This window comes from Heterodontus francisci, chromosome 5, assembly GCF_036365525.1.
Source record: "Heterodontus francisci isolate sHetFra1 chromosome 5, sHetFra1.hap1, whole genome shotgun sequence".
NCBI lineage: Eukaryota > Metazoa > Chordata > Chondrichthyes > Heterodontiformes > Heterodontidae > Heterodontus > Heterodontus francisci.
In genome coordinates this window covers 19,732,937-19,752,440 of record NC_090375.1, presented here as the reverse complement: position 1 = coordinate 19,752,440, position 19,504 = coordinate 19,732,937, and positions in this window count along the sequence as shown.

The window sequence follows — 19,504 nt, the reverse complement described above, 5'->3', positions numbered from 1 at the left end:
AGCATTTCAGGGGCCTACCAGAGACCTTTGTGGGGTCGCACAGTCAGCAGGGCACCGCTGCATCAGGGAGGTCACCAGTGCCCTGTACCAGAGGGCCAGTGAGTATGTCTGCTTCAGGATGGACTCTCACAGCCAGGCCCAGAGGGCCATCGGTTTCGGCACCATTGCCGGAGAACCAAAGGTTTTAGGGTTCATAGACTGCATCCATGTGGCCATCAGGCCTCCCGCCAGGCTACCACCTGGAGACATTACCATTAAAGGAATTCTCTCAATCTAGGTGCAGCTGGTATGTGATCACCGCAGATGCTTCATGCAAATCTGTACCCGCTTCTCAGGCAGCTGCCATGACATCTGGGTCCTGCGCCAGTCCCAGCTGCCACCGCTGTTCATTGAACTGGCTCAGATGGAGGGGTGGCTTCTTTGAGAACAATGGCTATCCCTTGCAAACATGGCTCCTGACACCAGTGAGAGACCCCACCACTGCTGCAGAGGAGAGATACAATGCCAGTAACTGAGCTACAAGACCCACCATTGAGCAGGAGATCAGCATGCTAAAAACACGCTTCCAATGCCTGAATGAAATAGGGCGATGCCCTGCACTCGGGGCTGAAAAGGCCAGCTCCTTTCTTTGCTGCTCGCTGTGCTCTGCACAACTATGCACCCAATTAGGGGGCAGGCCTGGCATGATGAGGAGAGACGTCAACTGGATTCCTCCTCGGACTATGAGGAAAGGCGCTTGGGAAGGAAGATGGTGCCCAGGCTCTGCATGCAGGGCTAGCAGTGAGCTAGGGATGGACGGCAGTGGCTTATCAGACAAAGGCTCTCTGCTCCATAGGAACTGACATGAGCTCTGCAAGCCACGCATCACCTTCATTCACCTGCTGTGCACCAGTCCACATCTGCAGCATCCCTGTGTAAACTATTAGAGGCAGCAGCTGACTGAGCCAATGTCCATGTCACTGCATCCGTGGAGACGCTCATGAGTAATGATGGCATGGCAATGATGATATTGTATACATTGGCTTTCCTGAAGGGCCAATGGTGAAAAGGGATGTGACGTTGCACGACATGCTGGCACACATCATTCACACAGAGAAAAGGGCACACTTGTTGGTGAAGAACATTTAGTGAAAGACGTATTTACATTGCTCTGACACCCATGCATTCCCATTTGTGTCAGTGTGTTCTCGGTAAACGCTTGCGAGTGCCCCTTCCTGGTGCAACATCTATGCTAGCAGCCTGACAGGAAGGCTGCTGATCTGATTGCACTTTGGCTGTGGATGACTTTGGCAGTTGTCCTCTGCCTGCACGAGGCCTGGAGGGCCCCTGCTGGCTGGGGGAATGATTGTTCATCATTTTCAGGCATTGGACTCTTTGACGGCAGATGGCCCCATGGCTACTCACGTCCCCTGCCACCTCCAGCCAGGCTGCCTTGTTCAGGCGCGAGAGCCCCTTCTTACCATCGCTGGGGAAAAGGACCTCCCGCCTTCCCAGCACAGCCTGGCGGACAGTGAGCAGGGAGACATCGCTGAACTGTGGGGCCACCCTAAAGCACCCCTCTGCCATCTTCGGGTTTTGGTCTGGTCCTTTAAATGCAAAGGTGATTCCACAGTGTAACTGCTCTAACTTCTGGCTGTAAGGTTTTTCTTGCACTCGTTTGAAAACCAAGGCAGGATTAGTGAGGAAATCTGTGCTGTTGTCATGATCAGCACATGTTCACATACACTTTGCTTCTGCAACAGCTGATCATAATTATTGATGTAATATTTCTAGTTGGCAATGAGATAGAATATGAACACATTTTCTTGGTTCGTTACAAAGATCTTTCAATTGCATTTACATGTCTTTTCACATAACAGAGAAATGAATAGAGACTCCAAATGCATATTAGTCTGCGGCCATTCACATTCAAATGATTAAAAGCTCATAGTCTGTAGATATTCTCCAATTATGGTTTTATTTCTGTAGTGTATTTGCCTTTTATGGTACAATTCAGTCTCATGTCCGGCTATGTGCAAAATTAAGATTATTCACCTTGGTGCAGCACGCCTAAAAGAAGGAATGTTCCACTTGAGTGGAAGAAGAGGATCGCAACTTCACAGGACACTGGGACACAGCAGGGTAAGTATGTGGCAGCGAAGCAGAAAGTGCTGGGGAAACTCAGCAGGTCAGACAGCATCTGTGGAGAGAGAAGAAGAGTTAACTTACAGGTCTGTGAACTTGGTCAAGTTAACTCTGCTTCTCTCTCCACAGACGCTGGCTGACCTGCTGAGTTTCCCCAGCACTTTCTGCCTTCGCTGCCTGATTGACAGCAGCCTCACTCTTCAATACTGAGGTAAGTATTTCTTTGACAGCTGTCAGGAAGCAGGTGCTGGGGTGTTTTAAATAGGGTCCCAGCTCCTGCTATAAGGCTGACAAAAGGACCTGAACTGCGTCGGATATCCCGCCTCTCCCCATGTAATATCGGGGGGGTGGGGGGGGTGGGGGGGGTGTTGGTGATGCGCAGTGGCTCAGCGCAGTGATGCTAGTGAGTCCCCGCGCGTAAAAGTGCGGGGTATCTGCGGCGGCCACTCCGTGTGGACAGGCTGCCAACTTCAAAGCACGCTGCCGCGATGTGCGGTGTGTTAATAAAATTCAGCCCCTAGTCTGACCAACTTGATCAAATTTTTGAAGTAACAAGGAAGATAGATCAGGGTCTTCATATATTTAAGAAAGGCTTTTGACAAGGTTCCACATGGCAGACTGGTTAAAAAAATAAAATCCCATGGGATCCAGGGAAATGCAGCAAGGTGGATACAAAATTGGCTCAGTGGCAGGAAACAAAGAGTAATTGTTGACCAGTGTTTTAGCGACTGGAGGGCTGTTTCCAGTGGCGTTCTGTAGGACTTAGTACTGGGTCCCCTGCTTCTTGTGGTATATATTAACAATTTGGATGTAAATGTAGGGGGCATGATCAAGAACTTTGCAGGCGACACAAAGATTGGCTGTGTGGTAGACATTGAGGAGGATAGCTGTAGGCTGCAGGAAGATATTGATGGTCTGGTCAGATGGGCAGAAAAGTGGCAAATGGAATTCAACCTGGAGAAGTGTGAGGTGATGCGTTTGGGGAGGTCAAACAAGGCAAAGAAATACACAATTAATAGGAAAATACTGTGAAGTGTCGAGGAAGTGAAGGACCTTGGAGTGAATGTCCACAGATTCCTGAAGGTAGCAGGACAGGTCGATAAGGTGGTTAAAAAGGCATATGGAAACCTTTCCTTTATTAGCCGAGGTATAGAATATAAGAGCAGGGAGTTTATTCTGGAACTGTATAACTCATTAGGCCACAGCTTGAGCACTGTGTGCAGTTCTGGTCACCTCATTACAGAAAGAATGTAATTGCACTAGAGAATGTACAGAGGAGAGTTAGGAGGATGTTGCCAGGACTGGAAAAATGCAGCTATGAGGAAAGATTGGATACGCTGGGGTTGTTTTACTTGGAACAGAGAAGGCTGAGCGGAGATCAGATTGAAATGTACAAAATTTTGAGGGGCCTGGATAGAGTGGAGGTGAAGGGTCTATCCACCTTAGCAGAGAGGTCAGTGACGAGGGGGCATAGATTTAAAGTGATTGGTAGAAAGATTAGAGGGAAGATGAGGAAACACCTTTTCACCCAGAAGGTCGTGGGGGTTCCTGCCTGAAAGGGTAGTTGAGCCAAAAACCCTCAACTCATTCAAAAGGAGTCTGGATATGCACCTCAAGTGCCATAATCTGCAGGGCTACGGACCAAATGCTGGAAGGTGGGATTAGAATGAGTGGATTGTTCTTTGGCTGGCACAGACACGATGGGCCAAGTGGCCTCTTTCTGTGCCTTAAACCTTCTAAATGAAACTTTCTACACTCTCAGGTTGTGCATTCCAGATCCTAACCACTCACCGCATAAAAAAGATCTTCCTCATGTTGTTGTTGTTTCTTTTATCAATCACCTTAAAGTTCCTAACAACTATGCGTCAACCCCTGATGATTTTGAACACTTGTATCAAATCTCCTCTCAGTCTTCTCTTCTCTAAGGAGAACAATCGCAGCTTCTCCTATCTATCCATGTAACTGAAGTTCCTCATCCCTGGAACCATTCTCCTAAATCTTTTCTTCACCCTTTCTAAAGCCTTCCCATCCTTCCTAAAGTACAGTGCCCAGAATTGGACACAATAGCCCATTTAAAGCCAAATCAGTGTTTTATAAAGGTTCACCATAACTATGTTGTTTTTGTACTCTATGCCTCTATTTATAAAGTCCTCAATTCTGTATGCCTTTTTAACTATTTTCTCAACTTGCCCTGCGCACATACCAACCCCGCCCCCCAGGTCCCTCTCTTCCTGCACCCCCTCTATATTACTTATCCTTGTTCTTCCTCCCAAAATGCATTACTTCACACTTCTCTGCATTAAATTTCAGCTGTTACATGCCTGCCTTTCCATCAGCCTGTCTATGTCCTCTTGACGTTTATCACTATCCTCCTCACAGTTCACAATACTTCCAAGTTTTGTGTCATCTGCAAATCTTGAAATTATGCCCTTTACACCCAAGTCTAGGTCAATAATATATATCAAGAAAAGCAGTGATCCTAGAACCTACCCCTGGGGAATCTCACTATATACCTTCCTCCAGTCCCAAAAAACAACTGTTCACCATTACTCTCTGCTTCCTGTCACTCAGCCAGCTTCGTTTCCATACCACCACTGTCCCTTTTAGTGTATGGGCTTCAATTTTGCCCCTCACCACTTGGGTTCTTTTGCCAATTATATCATATCTATGTCCTCTGGCTACCAACCATCCTGCTACAAGAAACAGTTTTGTCCTATTTACTCGATCAAAACCATTCATGATTTTGAACACTTCCATTAAATATTCCCTTAACCTTCTCTGCTCCCGGGAGAACAACCCAGCTTCTCCAGTCTCCCCACGTAACTAAAGTCCTACAACCCGGGTACCAGTCTTCTGCAACCCTATCCAAGTCTTTGACATCCTGCGAAATGTAAAAAAAAACTTTTTTTTAATGTTTTGAATCAACATCCTGTTCATCTTCCCAACTATTCCTGTCCTTATGTAATGTTTGTAATATACTGCTATGTATCTCCCAATGAAAGGGGCTAGAATTTTCACCCATTGTCTACGAAGGGCTCTATATCTCTGTTATCAGCCTGGTGTGCTTTTTAACAAGATAAGATATGCAAGGTTTGTAATGTGATTGAGGCTTCAAAGCACACTCCGAACCACCAGGATAAAATCACAAGTTGCCATTAGAGAAATGTTTTACAATTGCCACGTGATCAGGAAATAAAATAGGTTTTGAGACAAAAGCTGGAATCTGGTGTTGTTACCAGACTGTGAGAAACATTAATTGCAGATTCGTCAGTGCTAAGGAAATAAATCATATCAGCAGTAAAGGTTTCACGAGAGTCAGTTTGAAGGTGCCTTGATGAACAATGTTTGCTTTCTGGAGAAGTTCATTTATCATCTTCACTGAAATGCCCATTATGTATTAATTGATCTTAGTATTAAAATTGCAGCAGTTCTTAAGTGGGCAACACTTTGATTAACAGAGAATGATAGGGTCATAGGAACAGGAGTCGGCTATTCAGCCCCTCAGACCTGTTCTGCTATTCAGTATAATTATGGTTGATCACTCCATCCACGCTATATCAGTCCTATAGGGCTTTTCTGACTGTCAAGATTCAGGAAATTTGACACCTGGCAATTTGTAGCTCGGTTTTTCGTGCTGAATTTTTGTTTTTGCTAGATTCTTCCTTTAGGTCAGAACATGGAGGGAATGCTAATGTTGCTGGATTGGCATCTGAATCACTGTTGCCAACATTACAGAGAAACTGACTGTAAAGTACTCGTGGATCTGATGATGAATCATCAGCACTTTGAAGCTAGGGTTCAACTGCCAGAACAAACCAGTACAGCCCTCCCACAGTCATGCAGAGGACCTTTGTCTGTCATACCCCAGGAACTCAAATGAAAGCCCACTGCAGACTGAATGGCATTAAAAGTCCCAAGATGCTGCATAGGAGCATTATCAAACATAATTTGGCACTGAGTCAACATTAAGAGATATTAGGCCAGGCGATTAAAAGCTTGGTTAGAGAGATAGGTTTTAAGAAGTGTCTTAAAGGGGGAAACAGAGGCAGAAAGATATGGGTAGGGAATTCCAGACCTCAGGGCCTAAGCAACTGAAAACACAGCCCAACAATGGTGGAACAATTAAATGCAAGAAGTCAGAATTGGAGAAGCGCATAGATCTTGGAGGGTGTAGGTGCTGGAGGAAGTTACAGAGGATGCAATGGTTCAATATACTGCTCACTTCTTTGTTCTCTGCAAGACATGAACAACCATGGAACCACACCTGATTCTGCAAGAATAGAAAAGAAATGCTCGAAAGAAAGTTATGATAAACTAGATTTAAATCATTGCCTTGCAAGTGTCCAGTCATCTGTGCTTAATGCTATTTGCTCCTTAACAAATGTATCCTATGTCACGTGAATGTGCAGGGTTACCGGGAGAAGGCGGGGGAATGGAACTGAGGGAATTGCTCTTTCAGAGAGCCAGTGTGGATATGATGGGCTGAATGGCCTCCTTCTGCACTGTAACGATTCTGTGATTCAGTCATAATCTTATACTTCTCCTTGGTGCTCCCCAGTGGCACCATTAAGTGAGATAAAAACAAGAAATGCTGGAAATACTCAGCAGGTCTGGCAGCATCTGTGGAGAGTGAAGCAGAGTTAACACTTCAGGTCAGTGACCCTTCATCAGAACTGGCAAATATTAGAAATGTAATAGGTTTTAAGCAAGTAAAGCAGAGGTGGGGCAAGAGATAATAAAAGAGGTGTTGATAGGGCAAGGTCACAGAGAATAACTGACCAGAAGGTCATGGAGCAAAGGCTAATGTGGTGAAAGACAAAGCGTTAGTACAGAGAGGGTGTTAATTGACAGAAAAATGAACAGCCCTGGCCCCAAGCACAAACATGAAAAGAAAACAATGGGTAGGCACAATAGAAACAAACTAAACAAACTAAAATAAAATAAACAAGAAAAAAGAAAAAAAAAGAAAAAATAACTAAAAATAAAAATAAAAAGGGCGGCCTGTCAGGCTCTGAAATTATTGAACTCAATGTTCAGTCCGGCAGGCTGTAGTGTGCCTAACTGGTAAATGAGATGCTGTTCCTCGAGCTTGCATTGATGTTCACTGGAACACTGCAGCAATCCCAGGACAGAGATGTGAGCATGAGAGCAGGGGGGGTGTGCTGAAATGGCAAGCAACTGGAAGCTCAGGACCATTCTTTTAGACTGAGCATAGGTGTTCCGCAAAGCCGTCACCCAATCTGCGTTTGGTCTCCCCAATGTAGAGGAGACCGCATTGTGAGCAATGAGTACAGTATACTAAATTGAAAGAAGTACAAGTAAATCACTGCTTCACCTGAAAGAAGTGTTTGGGGCCTTGGATAGTGAGGAGAGAGGAGGTAAGTGGGCAGGTATTAGACCTCCTGCACTTGCAGAGGAAGGTGCTGTGGGAAGGGGACAAGGTGGTGGGGGTAATGGAGGAGTAAATCAGGGTGTCGTGGAGGGAACAATCCCTTTGGATTGCTGACAAGGGAGGGGAAGGTGCATTTGGTAGTGGCCTGTCGAATTGAACATTGATTCATAAATTTCAGACAGCCTGCCGAACTGAACATTCAGTTCAATAATTTCATGGGGGGACCAAACACAGATTGGGTGACCACTTTGCATAATACCTCCGCTCAGTCCGGAAAGCATGACCACTCCTTTCAGATGAAGCACTGATTTACTTGTACTTCTTTCAATTTAGTATACTGTATTCGCTGCTCACAATGTGGTCTCCTCTACACTGGGGAGACCAAACACAGATTGGGTGACCACTTTGCGTAACACCTCCACTCAGTCCGAAAGCATGACCCCGAGCTCCCGGTTGCTGGCCATTTCAATACACCTCCCTGCTCTCATGTCCACATCTCAGTCCTGGAATTGCTGCAGTGCTCCAGTGAACATCAACGCAAGCTCGAGGAACAGCATCTCATTTACTGGTTAGGCACACTACAGCCTGCCGGACTGAACATTGGCTTCAATAATTTCAGAGCATGACGGGCCCCCCTTTTTATTTTTATTTTTAGTTTTTTTTTTTCTTTTTTCTTTGTTTTATTTTAGTTTGTTTAGTTTGTTTCTACTGTGCCTACCCACTGTTTTTATTTTATGTTTGTGCTTGGGGCCAGGGCTGTTCATTTTTCTGTCCATTAACACCCTCTCCGTACTAACGCTTTGTCTTTCAGCACACCATTAACATACCGTTTGTCTTTGCACCATGACCTTCTGGTCAGTTATTCTCTGTGACCTTGTCCTATCAACACCTCTCTTGCCCCGCCTCTATTTTTCTTGCTTTAAACCTATTACATTTCTAATATTTGCCCGTTCTGATGAAGGGTCACTGACCTGAAACGTTAACTCTACTTCTCTCTCCACAGATGCTGCCAGACCTGCTGAGTATTTCCAGCATTTCTTGTTTTTATTTCAGATTTCCAGCATCTGCAGTATTTTGCTTTTATACCAATAAATGAGATGTTGGCTTCTATGTGTCAGCAGGAGCCTTTTGGCATTGAGATGGCCCTGTACATCCTTGAAGGGCCATGGTCTGGATGGGCCTGAAGTGGCATTTAATTGGAACATAGGAACAGGAGCAGGCCATTCAGTCCCTCAAAGCTGTCCCGCCACTAGATCATGGCTGATCTGTATCTTAACTTCATCTACAAACAAAAATCTCTCAATCTCAGTTTGGAAATTATTGAATTGACCTATCCTCCACTGCTTTTGGGGAGGAGAGAGTTCTGGATTTCTACTACCCTTTGAGTGAAGAAGTGCTTTTGACATCACCCCAGAATGGTCTAGTTCGAATATTCAGATTATGTCCCCTTGCTCTGGACTCCCCCACCAAAGGAAATAGTTTCTCTCCATCTATGCTATGAATTCCTCTAATCACCTTGAACACCTCAATTAGATTAGCCCTTTATCTTCTCTATTCAAGGGAATACAAACCTAAATCTCCTTTTAAAAAAAAAGTCTCATCTGTACCTGCCTACCTGGTTTTGTGCGCCATCTCAGTATGGCCACTAACTTGCTTGGGAGTAGATTTCTGGGCCGCAACGTATCCTTGAGTAATGGCTCCCTCCAGTATATCCTCCAGCATATTGAAGCTGGCCGTGGCAGTCTGTTTGTGCCAGTGTGGCCTCTTCGAATGCATTCAAGGCTTTGATGCTACAGGGTTCTCCTCCTGTGTGTGTCTGCTCCCTTCTGTTAAGTGTTGTCTTGCCATGCAGGCAGAAAGATAGCACTGAGATGTTCAAAGTGTTGGCAGCACCTAAGTCACACCCATGGTCCCCTTCTGCAGCCCATGTCGTACATGGGCGCATATATGTCCATTATGCAGCTGGGCTTTTTGTGGTCTAATCCCTTTCAAGTATAAATTACATCTGCAAGATGTGCCCTGCTGCAGTATGAACATGGCTGCTAAGCATTTAAAGGGCTGTAAAGGTAATCTAGAGTTGTAGGATTTGCTATATGCATACTTAGCCCATCTACTTGATTTGAGATAATGATGGACAGTCATACTTTTCTTCGATTTGTGACGTTTGGAGCCAGATTCTTTGAGTTGACACATTAATGCAGAGTGCCATCTCCTCTCGTGCACTCCTGTCTCCTGCGAGGATGGTACCATGCAGTGCCAGCCAGGACAGCTTGCCCCTACTTCACTTCTGCCAGCACCATCTGTTCCGCTGAATCAGGAAATCTTGGCCTTCTCCATAGTGGTGCTCTGTTCCCACACTGTGTAGTGCTATACCAGAGTGGGTTACTTTTTGAGCCCCCGGAATGAAATAGGCTTTTAACAATTGCAACACACTTTTAAATGGCGGCAGCAGCACTGAATATCCCATCCTTAAAACAGAGGAGTCTCAATCACTGACAGATTACACACTGGGACTTCACTCTGCATGCGCAATGAGTTCTGATCCCTGAGGATTTATTGGGGGGAAATATATGTATTTGGAGAGGGACCAATGACAACACTGGTCATTCTTGCATCTGAGGCAGTAGGTTCTGAGTTCAAGATCCACTTCAGAGACCTGAGCACATAATCTTGACTGGACTTCAGGTGCATTACTGAGGGAGTGCTACACAGTCACAGATGCTGTGTTTTGGATGCAACATCTGTCCTGTCAGTTGGATGTAAAAGATCCCATGGCACTATTTTCAAGAAGTGCTGGGGTGTTTCCCTGGCCAATATTTATCATGAACACAGATGATTTGGTCATTTAGAATCATAGAAAGATGCAACACAGAAAGAGGCCATTCGTCCTGTCGTATCTGTGCTGGCTCTTTGTTAGATCGATCCTATTGACCTCACTTCTCTTCCTCTTCCCCAAAAGTCTTGCAGTTTCCTTCCCTTCAAGTATTTATCAAATTCCCTTTTGTAAGTTACTGTCAGGCAATGGATTCCAGATTGTAAAAATGTATTTCCTCATGTCACCTCTAGTTCTTTTGCCAATTATCTTTAATCTATGTCCCTTAGTTACTGATGCTTCTGCCACTGGAACCTGTTTCTCCTTATTGACTCTATCAAACCAGTCATGATTATGAACACATCTATCAAATCTCCCTTTCACCTTCTCTGCTTTTCAGAGAAACACAGATTCTCCAATCTCTCCATCCCTGGCCCTATTCCAGTAAATCTCTTCACCACCCTCTCTAAGACCGTGACATTCTTCTTAAAGTGGGGCTCCCAGAATTGAACACAATACTTCACTGAGATCTAACTAGTGTTTTTTAATGGTTTGGCATAACTTCCTTGCTTTTGAATATCTCTATTAATAAAGCTAAGGATCGCATCTGTTTTTGCAACAGCCTTCTCAAATTGCCCTGCTGGTTTCAAAGATTTGTGTATGTATATTTATTTCATTGTTGTTTGTGGATATTTGTTAAACATAATTTGGCTATTATACTTAATCACATTTAGAACATAAGAACGTAAGAAATAGGAGCAGGAGTAGACCATTCGAACCCTTTAGCATGCTCTGCCAATCAGCAAAATCATGGCTGATCTACCTCAACTCCACTTTTCTGCACTATCCCCATAACCGTTGATTCCCTTAATATCCAAAAATCTATCAATCTCTGACTTGCGCACACTCATCAACTGAGCATCCACATCTCTCTGGGGTAGAGGAGTCCAAAGGTTCACAACCCTTTGAGTGAAGACATCTCTCCTCATCTCAGGCCAAAATGGCCGACTCCTAATTCTGAACCTGTGACCCTGTTCTAGGCTCTCCAGGAAATGGCATCATTGAATGGTGCTGCAAAGTGCTTTGGAGCATTTTTGCAGAACACTGAACATTTGCAATATGTGCAAGTTCCTTGTTTCTTTTATTTTACCATTTTAATCAGATTAGCCATTTGGAATTGGTTTGCCCCATAAGAGCAGGAGATGGCCATTCGGTCCCTCAAGCCTGTTTTTCCATTCTATTAGATTATGGCTGATCTGTACCTCAGTTCCATTTCCCCCCCCCCCCTTTGCCCTCGATAGCCTTATCTAATGAAAGTCAGTCTTGAAATTTTCAACTGACTGAACATCCTCTGCTTTGTGGGGGTGGGGATGGGGGAGTGGGGAGAGAATTCCCCATTTCCTCCACCCTTTGTGTTAAAAAAAAGTGCTTCCTGGCATCACTCTGAATGCCCTAGTTCTAATTTTAAAATTGTGCCACCTCGTTCTGGATCCTCCCGCCAGAGAAAATAGTTTTTCTGGATCTAATCTATCAAAACCTTTTTATTATTATAAACACCTCCATTAGAATATTGCTTAACCTTCTAAACTCAAGAGGATACAAACCAAGTTCATGCAACCTGTCTTCAATTTAACCCGTTTTTTATCTTTGTTCTCGGGATGTGAACGTTTATTGCCCATCCCTGAGTGCCCTTGAGCTGGTGGGGGTGGTGGTGGTGGGGGTGGTGGTGGTGGTGGTGGGGGGGTGTGGGTGGGTGAGCTGCCTACAACTGAGTGGCTTACTAGGCCATTTCAGAGGGCAGTTAAGAGTCAACCACATTGCTGTAGCTCTGGCGTCACATGTAGTACAGACCAGGTAAGGACGACAGATTTCCTTCCCTAAAGAACATTAATGAACTAGATTGGTTTTAAGCCCTGGTATCATTCCAGTTAATCATAGAACTACAGAACGGTTACAGCACAGAAGGAGGTCATTCGACCCACTGAGCCTGGGCCCTGAATCTAAGCACCAACCCTTCCAAGGCCAATACATCCTTCCTGAGGTGCAGTGTCCAGACTGAAGTACACAATTATTGGCAATTTAGCCTCTGTTTCTGGAATGTTCTATACCAGCCTGGTCTATTCCTTGGCACTGGCTTGCTTTGATTCGTAGCCCGACTCCCAAGATTAGAATCCCTTAATATGATACATCTTTTTAATTATTCTCAGGACACAGACAATATTAACAAACCTTATATCCCTGGTTCTAGGAGGCAGGGACAGTAGTGAGACTTCAGAGAGCAATTCTTTTCACGACTGAGGACATTAGGTCATAGCATGGGATTAAAGTCAGATGTAGACCAGAGCAGATTGGAGTGGTAGGTTTTCGTCCAGTTGGGTTTCTACAATGAAACAGCAGTCATAAACTTGTTGTTGCCACCTCACCAATGACCAGGTCTATGTAACTCATAGAATAGAATCTGTGGCCGGGAGTTTCAATTCCTCAAGGGGTGAGATCGGTGTGGGCACGCTGTGAACATGGTGCTCCCGGATGGTGTGTCAGTGTCCCCTTCGGGTCGCGCTGCTATTTTCAAAGTGAGGGGGGTAGGGAGGGGAGGGTGCTGGGAACCCGCTCCCCTCCAATTAACTGCCTGTTAAGCTCCTTGGGGAGCTTGTTAATGGGCCAAGGGTGATTTTGAAATAATATCAGCGAACCAAAACAATCTGGTGCAAGTTAGCGCACCGCTATCGGGCGCAATGGTGGGGGGGGGGGGGGGAGCCATCAAGTCATGTTAAAGGCGAAGAAAATGTTTTCACAAAAAACGTTATTGTGTCCGAGAGGGCGTCGTACCATTTTGTTGGTCGTTTGGCCATTTCTCTGCACCGTGAGGCTGCTGGCCCTCTAATCTCCCGCCTCCTCTATTTTGCAAAGCCACTCATGGCTGCCATCTGCCTTTTAGGATTGTGTTCATCACAGTTCCTGCCTCCTGGCAGCACTCAGTGCCTCCGGCCAAATTAGGTGAGCTGGATTTGAAGATCGCATTGTGTCCTGGCTAACATTGTTCCTTCAAACAACATCACCAAGGCAGCCTCCAGCTGGGTTTGGGCTAGTGGGAGCTTCAAGCTGGAGATGGAGATTTGCTCAGTGGGGTTTTGGGGTTTGGGGGACACAATCCATATGGGTCTCAGTACCAGCTCCTTCTGGGAACACTGGCACTTGGTTGCCCAGCAAGCATTCCAAGTGGAAACAGAGCCAGGAAAACTGGGAGCACTCATTTAAATTGGAGCAGGTAAGGTCTGCCCCCACAAACGAGCCCCGAGAATACTGGGGTGATGTTAAAGATGGCAAAGTCATAGCTATCCTCCTCTCTGCCCTTATACTCATAGAACACATAGTTCTTGGAAGCAGGGGCCAAGAAATTCAGTTTTAATTAATTCCCACTTGTCCATCTGTTCTTGCACATTGGCATGCAAACCAGCTTTCTCATCTTCTCTCAGTAAAATCTCACTTTGTCAGCATTTCATTCAATCAGCACATTTACATGAGGCCTCTGCTGCCAGTCAGGAAAAGGGAAACCTTGATTCCATTTGTATGGAGTCTATTCAAATCGAGAGAAAGGAATATTGTTCCTTTCACGACCTCAGGATGTCCCAAACCGCTTTCCTGTCAATTAGGTACTGTTGAGTTGTAATCATTGTTGTAATATAGGAAACACAACAGCCAATTTGCACACAGCAAGCCCCCACAAACAGCAATGTGATAATGATCAGGTAATCTATGTAAATGATGTTGGTTCAGGGATAAATATTGGCCAAGACACTGAGGACAACTTCCTTGCTCTTCTTCAATATAGTGCCATGGGATCTTTTAAATAAGAACATAAGAAATAGGAGCATGAGTCAGCCATTCGGCCCCTCGAGCCTGCTCCACCATTCAATAAGATCACAGCTGATCGTAAACCTCGGCTCCTCCTTCCCACAGTATCCCTATAACCCTTGATTCCCTTAGTGTCTAAAAATGTATCAATCTCGGTCTTGAATATACTGAACAACTGAGCATCCACAGCCTTTTGGCATAGAGAATTCCAAAGATTGGCCCAGTTGAGAGGGCAGATGGGGCCTCAGTTTAATGTCTCATCTGAAAGAAGGCACCTCTGCCAGTGCAGCACTCCCTCAGTACCGCACTGGAGTGTCAGCCTAGGTTTTGTGCTCAGGTCTCGGGAGTGGGACTTGAAAGCACAACCTGCTGACACAGAGTGTTACCAACTGAGCCAGGACAGAGGAAAGGAACGATTCAAACCTATGAATGGTTCAGTCTGCTCAGCACTCATGCATTCTATCTCACATTTTTTAATCTGTTTTCTACTTAGAATATTTTAAAAGTATCAATAATATGATAAATATCTCCACTCATGGGCCCAACCATTCCTTAGTTGTGACTTATTTATCTTAGCTGACTGCCAGTCATATATCCTGAAAACATTGTGCAAATTGTCCTATTTTGCTTTCCCTTCCAGTCGCCTGATTCTGTGCCCCTCTGGGAGTGGTCAGCACACTGCTCATTGTAACATCCCTCCAGTCATATGATACAATCACCCTATGAAGCACTTCAATTGCAAGGAATACAGCAAGATGATAAGCGAGGAATATTTCATTTTATTGAAGATAAAGGGCATGTTGTGCATGTTGCAATTCGTAATAAAATATAATGACCAGTTAAGTAAGTTGCCTTGGGTGGCAGGTGCACTTCACAGGCCTTCACATCTGTTAATCTTTATTCGTGCAGGGTTTAGGAGATTGAAGCAAGTGGATCGGGAATGCTGTACACTCACCTCTTCAGATCCAGGTCTGTATCTTGCCTGTACTAATGAGATGAAAGCTTTTCCTCTCTATGGAATCAAAGCATTGTGAGTAGAAGATGTGACGCTTATGAGAGAAGTTTCACTTTAGTTATTGGGAGCATATTCTTGTTGCACTCAAGATGTTGCATCTGCCTGATTGAGAACAAATTAATGCTATTGACAATTATTTTTGAATTACCAGGGTTCAAATGATCTCTTTGAACGGAGAAGTTTAAGAGGAGATTTGATGGAGGTGTTCAAAATCTTGAGGGGTTTTGCTATCGTAAATGAGCAGAAAATGTTTCCAGTGGCAGAAAGCTCAGTAACCGAGGACGCAGTTTTAAGGCGTTTGGCAAAAGAACCAGCAGTGACATTTTTTTTTCACCTCTGCAAGTTATTATGATCTGGAATGCACCACCTGAAAGGGCAGTGGAAGCAAATTTAATAGTAACATTCGAAAGGGAATTAAATACTTGTAGGGAAAAACATTCACAGGGCTATGGGAACAGAGCCGGAGAGTGGGATTAATTGCTGTTTCAAAGGGCTAGCACAGGCATAATGGGCCGAATGTGTTGTATGATTCTATGATTGTATGATTCTATAAATGTAGCCTTCTCTGACACCACCATTTAGGGGTTGATAGGCTGCAGGATTATAATCCATTAGTGTGGATACAAATCTGTATCTAGGATTATCCATTTTTCCTTAATTAGTTTTACAGATTTGATTCAGGTGGCCAAGGTTAAGAGCATTATCATGTATCTACCTCTGTGTGACATCGGAACAAGAGTCAGTGTTTAAAGTCAAAACTAATTAACTGGGAATAATAATAAATAGTAGCTTTTTCCTTCTGTCTCTGTTGCTCATTTTTCATGCCCACCCATCATCATATATTCCCTTGTTCTTTGTGTGACCCCTGCATTTTTGGAAAGTAGAATTGCACCTTCTCCCTCATTTTCACAGAATAGAAATTTAGAGCCGAGTACTTCAGGAAGGTATACCACCAATATATTAAATAGTTTTGGGTGAGCAACAAAGTTGAAGTACTAGACACCACATGACAAACTGAAATGGTTCGTTCTTGGTTGTTTATTTTATCGACAAAAATTATTGTTTCATTACCTTTTTAAGTGCTACTTTTAAAGTGGTTGCTACAAGGTAGGGGGAGTGGCCAGGAGAGAGGCATCCTCAGACGATCTCTTCCTGCGGTGAAGCTCTCTGCTCACATTATTATGCCTCTTCTATCTGTTGCATAGACCAAGATCTCACAGTAGACATATTCGTATGTCCAACCTGTCTATGGTATACTAGATTAAAGCACTATAACATTACACAACAACACAACACGAATTTAACCATCTACATATCATTGAGTTTTGTCACAAGGGTAGGAATTCAGAGTGGGCTTATTTTGATCCAATAGATAATGTCTCATGCAAATGGTTAGAATCTGGTCAATAAAGATGGAAAATCATTCTCCCAACCTGTTCACGCACAGTAAACTGTATTTCTTATTTGTGTTCAATAAAACATTTCATTCAGAAGATTGGACAGAATATAAAAAACAGAAAAGACTGACTAGATGATTGATAAGGAAGGTAAAATTAGAGTACAAGTAAGAGTTTCTATAGATATTTGAAAAGCAAAAGAGTTAACAAAGTGAACGTTGGTCCTGTAGAAAGTGAATCTGGGGAATTAATAATAAGGAGAAGGCGGATGAATTGAACAGGTATTTTGCATCAGTCTTCAATATAGAGGATACAAGTAACAGCCCAGAATTAACTGTAATTCAGGAAATGGAAGGAGGGAGGAACTCAAGTAAATTACAATCACCAGAGAAGTGGTACTGAACAAATTGTTGGAGCTGTGGGCTGACAAGTCCCCGAGTCCTGATGGACTTCATCCTAGGGTGTTAAAAGAAGTGGCTAGTGAGATAGTTGATGCGTTAGTTTTAATTTTCCAAAATTCCCTAGATTCAGGGAAGGTTCCGCTAGACTAGAAAATAGCGAATGTAACTCCTTTATTCAAAAAGGGAGACAGAAAGCAGGAAAATACAGGCCAGTTAGCTTAACATCGGTCTTAGGGAAAATGTTAGAAGCTATTATTAGTTATAACAGGGCATTTAGAAAAATTGAAGGTAATCATGCAGAGTCAACATGGTTTTGTCAAAGGGAAATCATGTTTAACCAATTTATTGGAGTTCTTTGAGGGAGTTACATGTGCTGTGGATGAAGGGGAACCATTGGATGTATTGTACTTAGATTTCCAGAAGGCATTTGATAAGGTGCCACATCAAAGGTTATTGCAAAAAAAAAGCTCATGGTGTAGGGGATAACATATAGGCGTGGATAGAGGATTGGCTAGCTAACTGGAAACAGAGAGAAGGCATAAATAGGTCATTTTCTGCTTGGCAAGATGTAATGAGTGGTGTGCCACAGGGATCTGTGCTGAGGCCTTAACTTTTTACAATTTATATAAATGACTTCGATGAAGGGACCGAAGGTATGATTGCTAAATTTGCCGATGATGCAAAGATAGATAGGAAAGTAGGTTGTGAAGAGGACATAAGGAGGCTACAAAGAGATATAGATAGGTTAAGTGAGTGGGTAAAAAACTGACAGATGGAGTATAATGTGGGAAAATGCAAAAGTTACGACCAGGTGCAAAAGGTGTCTAGGGGTCTGTTACTATCTTCACCTGGTCTTATTGCAACAGGGTTTAATTTTATACACACTGTGTTTTGAGCGTCCCCCTTTGTGAATCCTTGTTCACAGTTTTCCAATTATAAGACAAAGAAAGAAATTCACAAAGGCTTTCTCAGGTTTAAAGAAGAAAGATGTAATTTTATTAAACCTTAAAACTTAAACTCTAATACGGTTTGTGCCTATGGATATATGACGTGCCCATGCTAGCATACACATGCAATACACACATGCAAATAGGGACGGAAAAGAGAAGAAAAGACAAGGTGGAACAGTTTGAGGCAATATCTTGTTACGGTGCTTTGAGCTCACTGTAATCCTTTTGTAAGTAGCCTTGCTTTTCATTGGGGCCCAGTAGTCTTCATAAAACCCTGTTCATGTAGGAAACCTTTCTCTCTTTGAGTTTCACGTGTTTTCACAAGATTCAGTTCTTTGGAAAGGAGATGGAAGCAGGCAGGAGAGAGGTCTTTTTTGCCTCAGTTCTAGAAGCAGGAGCATACTTTGTCTCTATTCCAATTCCTTTGTTGGGAGTTCAATTTCAAAAAGAACTCCCGGGTTGCCTAGCAGGTTAATCAAATGACTAGCTCCTTATATGGAACAGTCTCTCCTGCGTGGTTTGTGGATTGTACCTTAGCAGTCTCTGGAATGCTAGCATCCCCCACCTTCAATGTCTGGTAATCAAAAGTTCATTGTTGTTTGAAAGAGTCAGGGCATGGCCCTTTGTCCCTTGTTGCAACACTGTCAGTTACCATGCAAGGGGGAGCTAAAAACACGGTGTGCTTAAAATTAAAATGGTAAGATCAGGTGAAGGCTGAAAGGGAACCCTAGACCCCTTTATCACCTAGTCGTAACAGAAATTTGCGGGCTACCGTCCTGCTTTTTACCCACAAACCAGAGAAATTGTAAGTGGGAAACCAAATTGTTCCCAATCAAAAAAAGATGAATATTTCAATACAAGTTTTCCTGTGGTTGTGTGTGCTTGGATGTCTGCAACTGAAGCTAATAGCTCCCCAAGCCAGGGTGAAGTAACTTGGGATAAGTTAAAAGCACTGTCTATGGAGGAGCTGAGAAAAATGGTTGAGCAGTGTGGGATCACTGTACGTGGCAAGGCTAGGAGGTCTGAACTCCTAAGACAAGTGGCCAAAAAATTTTCCCTTGAATCTGAAGAAGCAGAAACTGGGTTAGAAGCAGACCCAGACAGGGTACTGCTAGCAAAGATACAATTGGAACAAAGGAAACTTGAATTAGAAGACGGGGAAAGAGAAGGAGAGGGACAAAGAGAAATCCTTCCAGATGGAAAGTGAAGAAAAAGAAAGACAGGAGAAGGAACATGAGAGACATGAGGGAGAAAGAGAAAGAATATTCCAGAAAGAATGCTAAGAGAGAAAGAGAGAGCTGAAGTGGCTTGTGTAAACTAGGGGGCGACAGAGTAACCACAGTGAAAACATGGCCAATATGAAGCAGCGAAACCTGGGGTTGGGCACAGAATTGTTAAAAAGTAGCTCTGCTAATCCCAAAATTCAATGAGGAAGATGTAGAAGGATTTTTGTGTCCTTTGAGAAACTGGCAAGGTAGCTAAAATGGCCAGCTGAGACCTTTTATTACAAAGCAAGCTAAGCAGAAAAGCTCATGAGGTTTATTTCCTGTTGCCAGAT